Source organism: Lolium rigidum, chromosome 1, assembly GCF_022539505.1.
Source record: "Lolium rigidum isolate FL_2022 chromosome 1, APGP_CSIRO_Lrig_0.1, whole genome shotgun sequence".
Classification (NCBI taxonomy): Eukaryota; Viridiplantae; Streptophyta; class Magnoliopsida; order Poales; family Poaceae; genus Lolium; species Lolium rigidum.
In genome coordinates this window covers 89,713,790-89,718,573 of record NC_061508.1, presented here as the reverse complement: position 1 = coordinate 89,718,573, position 4,784 = coordinate 89,713,790, and the positions used below count along the sequence as shown (strand labels likewise).

The window sequence follows — 4,784 nt, the reverse complement described above, 5'->3', positions numbered from 1 at the left end:
AGGTTACTACACTTTCATAAATATCGGAACGTTTGAACTCGATGTGACTTTGATCTCGTTAAAATTCTTATATATGAGAATGTCCATCATATCATTCACTCAATGATATGACTCCATTGTCAATGACTACGTGCCCAAGATCGGGAAACCTCGACCAACAATTGACCACAATGAACTAGTTTGCGAATGCTCACCACGGACCCTGATTTGTTTACAATACTACATGTGTATCAATGTTTCCGATTGATACAGTTATAGCATGGCACAAAACTATTATGAACTATTGATATATAAAAATAAACACTATTTATTATTTTTCTCTAGGGCACTATATCCAACAGGAAACCCCGCACAACCGCCATTACGTGTCGGTGGAACTCGCCCATCGGCTGTTCGAGGAGAACCGGCCGGTCCCTTGGCAGGATGTGGGCATGCCCAACGGTGGATGTTACCTCAAGCACCGTCGTGTCCCGGTGCCTCCGGTGCCGCACGAGGAACGCCAATGGCAGTACGAGATCCGCCGCCATGGATTCATCCTCCCGTCGGATTTGCGCGATGATCTGGCCTTCGCCTCAACTCCTTACAATTGGTCCACCTCGGGAGATCAGAGTTTGACCCGCGCCGTCGCGTGGGTTGCCTAGGCGATGTTGACTTCTTCAACCAGGAGCTCCGCGCATGCTTCAACGGTGATGAGGTGGACGAGGAGGGCGCCTTGGAGGATGAGGACGAAATCCAACCGCCGAACCTCACGGAGGACGATGCCATGGAGATGGCCATCGGCAATAGCGAGCTCAACAACCTCGCTCAGTGGGATGGCCTCGCCATTCAACTGCGAGCCGTGGACTCCTCCTCCGCCTCCTCCCGCACTAGCACCGCCTCCAGCTCCTCAGCAACCTCTTCATTGGCCATGGCCTTGGGCTCCTCTGGTCTATATCGACCTCGTCGTTGACGATGATGACAAGTAAGCAGCCATGGCAGGTGCCATTGTTAGCTTGGTTTATTTTCTTCCCCTTTTTACTAATTTTTGGCACTATGTAAATGGTTATATTATAAATAAAAAATATTGCCAAAAAATGCATCGTTCGCTGGGATACCCCGACCCAAACAAACATATCAGCAAAGGAGGCCAACTTCGTGTCCACGGCCCGACCCAAACGTGCGCATGCGGTCACTTTTGGGGACTAGAGTGCGTGCAGCCGCTGGAGATGCCCTAAGTATTGAGCGCAACTTTGTTTTGGTTTCAATGTAGGAGTCGTATCTTGAACTTATGCTTTGAACTATTCTATAATTTATCATATTACCTTTTTTTTTATAATCCTATCCGTGGTGTGATCTTAATGGTATGTGCTACTGGTTTTTTAATGGTATATGTGCTACTGCTGAGTACTACTCCGTCTAATTTTAATCAATGCGGAGGAGCTGTGTTGATTAATTACATCCGGAGGTAGTACTCCATCCATACCAATTTACATGATAATTGCGTATTTCAAGAAAAATCTTGGATTACTAATTTAGTTAATAAAATATAAAATATATATGACAAAAATTATACTATTTGAAACATATTTTGAACATGAATTCAATGGTCTAATTTTTGTGGCATATATTTTATATTTTGTTGACTAAATCTGTAATTAAACTTCTTTCTTCAAATGCGTATTTACCCTGTAAGGCCTCGTTCGGTTCTATGGGGAGCAACCCCTGCAGGGAACTAACACGCCTGGGATTTGGGTGGTCCCCGGTCCACCACCCCAATTCCCTCTATTCCCTTTCCCCGTAATCCCTGCTACTATGTATCATTCGGTTAAACCCCAGTGTATTCTCTATTTCAACACTGTATGAACTACTTTTATATAGCGTTGATGCTTACGATCAGAAAGTACATTGTATATGTCATGACTAAACTCCTTCCACTGATTGACGGTGCTGCCAAAGAGTATACTGACACGAGTTCATCATTCAGGTCCTGCACCCCAATCGCCACACAATTCGCAGCTCGGCGATAGTGCACCGCCACTTCTAGATGAAAGTACCAGTAGCAACATGACTAAACCAAGCCAGCTTGTACTACATGGCTGAACCAAACACCAGTTTAGCAGTCTTTTTTGCCAATATTACACCATATATATTCACGGCTAAATAGCAAAAACGCAGCATAGAATAGCCTGATCAAAATAACTTAGTAGACATCTGATCAAACATTAGTCGGTTCATCCTTGATCTCCCATCATATAAGCTGGAAGACGACAAGATCTAAAAAAGCTTCATCATCATGTCATCTCTTTCTCCTGTATTTAAGAAATAATAATAAGATGCTTCAGATTTACGTATCTTACAACTATTATAAATAAATTGATGGGCAGATAAAACAAGGTAAAAAGTTTGATCATTTGACGTATCTATGACACAGATAAAATGATTACCAGCACACAAGGTTACCCACTCATACTTGTACAGAACAATCACTGGAGTATAACTTTTTTTTTTGCATGTTTCTGTGTCACTACAAAAAGGACCATTCTTTGGACCTCTTACTGATATACTCTGCTGCCACTATTTGCAATCAAAAACTAAAGAAACATGGGCATGCTAGGTCCTGGTAATGATGAAACTAATGATGAAATAATTCTCAGGTTACTTGTTCAATCAGAAAACTCGACAAGTGACATTAGTAATATGCAAAGGCCCTGGTAAGACTATGTTTTCAACAGAAAACAAGTCTTATATTTTATATGAACTAAAAGGCATGATCCCCTGTAACACTTCTGAAGAAACTGAGAAAAGAACAAGGCAATAAGGCATCACCAAATACGATGCTACTTCTAGAATATCTCATCAAAGAAATCTACAGAGCAAATCCATGGCAAATAGCTATGCATGCAAACTTCTGACAGCAGCCTCACAGTTATACACAAGATTCACTTGCTATTCCAAAATCGTGTCACTCTTATTCTATCTCAAATGTGTACTATCAGGTTTGGTAAAATAGCAATGTACTACATCAATGAATGGCAGGAAGACTGTAGTACATCAGGTGAACATTGCTAGTTGGTAAAATTTGTTCTATGAAACACAAATGATCAAAGGACTAGTTGCTAGCCACTCATACTAGTACAAAACAATCACTGTAGCTTCAAGATAATTTAAGTGACTTTACCTGTAGAAAGAAACTAATGACAAAATAATTCTCAGGTTACTTCTTAAATCAGAAAACTTGACAAATGATATTTGATATTAGCTACTGGACAACAATTCATCATCCTATTACATAAAATTAGCTATTGGACAACCATTATATAAAATTAGCAACTGGACATGCATTCATCATGCCATAGAGTAGAACTTTCAGATGTAAAGCCACATAACAAATGCATACTTTCAGATGTAATCAAGGGCAATTAAAACTGTAAACTGTAAAATACTTGGATAGGATGCATTTTCTAACTTCACCAAAGCTGATGCAAGCAGCAAGACCACAAATTTTAAGCACACGGAAATGAACCACTCAACTCCATACGAATTCAGAAACAAATTCAGAAACAAATTCAGTTCCTAAGCATCAAGCTAGCTAGCAGTATATACATGTGATTCAGAACATTGCAGACAATAAGAGAGTTTACCTTTCCTAAGCCATTTCGCCTTGCAGCCACATGAGAGCTGTATCCATATCAACGCAAAGGAAGAGCTCGCGATTGTCAGCATTCTTAAAGACTTTTAGGGCTTTGACCTTATCCTCTCGTGACAATCCCATTGTGTTTAGCCGAGCCACGCAGCTTCTTGATTGAGTACTCATCCATGTTCGCGATTTGCTTGCTCTCGACCTGCTTCGTCTTGATCTCAATGTACTTCTCCATCATAGCAAGCAATATCTCCATTTGACCGGCGCTTCTTGGGTTCATTTTCAGTACTTGTTGATGGTGCAAGCAGGCACCGTGGGCTGAGCCTCCCCGTTCCCAACAAAGTTCTCCATCATACTAGCCTCTTGCATCCCTCCTTGTGTATCATCCACCGCGGTCTCCGCAATATCATGATGGGAATGTGTCGCCTCTACGTAACTGACCTCGGGATTGACCTCCACTTGTGTGTGCTGTGTTGGTTCAGTGGAAGTGAAGTTGTAGTTTCCCTCGGCAAGATGTCCATCATATAGCTCTCCCAAGGCATCAAAGAGGGGAAAAGCCTTGTTGCTACGGAACTTCCCGATCTTAGGAAATGACTCGCACAATATAAAGGAACACATGAGTGATGCATATTGTTAGAAGGAATGAATATAAGCATGAAAGGAGCAATACAAACTATCTTACAATGATGAGGTTGTCCCACAACTCCGGATCAGCTTCAATCATACACCGTTTCTCATTCCATGAAACCCCACTCGCTGTCTAGCCTCCTTGAGCATCTTGTACTCTCTCTTCAACTCCTTCTCCTTGTCTTGGATCTGACCCTTTGTGTAATTCTTGTATGGATGGTTATCATGGAATTTGTTGGTAATCCTGTTCCAAACATCGGTGGACCATCCATTCTGCCCACGATATTGTGGAGTATTGTGCTCATGGAGCAAATCCACAAGAGCCTTCTCTAGGTCTGCATTCCAAGAGGCTCTAGCTGTTTGAGAAAAAAGTCAAGTTCACAGTAAGCTACACATTATAAAGAAGTCAAGTAGCATCAATCACATTAAAGGAACACATGCACTCACCTTTAGATGATGTTCCCCTCTTTTTTGTTACCCCACCACCGCCTTGCGTTCCCGTCCTTGGAGATCGTCTTAAATTCGTCATGGTCGACAT

General features: G+C 41.8%; 1 long non-coding RNA gene and 1 pseudogene across 1 annotated transcript; both read right to left on the bottom strand.

Moving 5' to 3' along the window:
* Nucleotides 1–2,048: 2,048 nt before the first annotated feature.
* On the bottom strand, nucleotides 2,049–3,765 carry LOC124677451. Its single transcript, XR_006994064.1, has 2 exons — nucleotides 3,621–3,765; nucleotides 2,049–2,288 (listed from the first exon to the last, which is right to left on the bottom strand). It is a non-coding gene; the product is annotated as an uncharacterized LOC124677451 (long non-coding RNA).
* A 136-nt stretch (nucleotides 3,766–3,901) lies between these two features.
* Nucleotides 3,902–4,784, bottom strand: LOC124648870 (annotated as a pseudogene).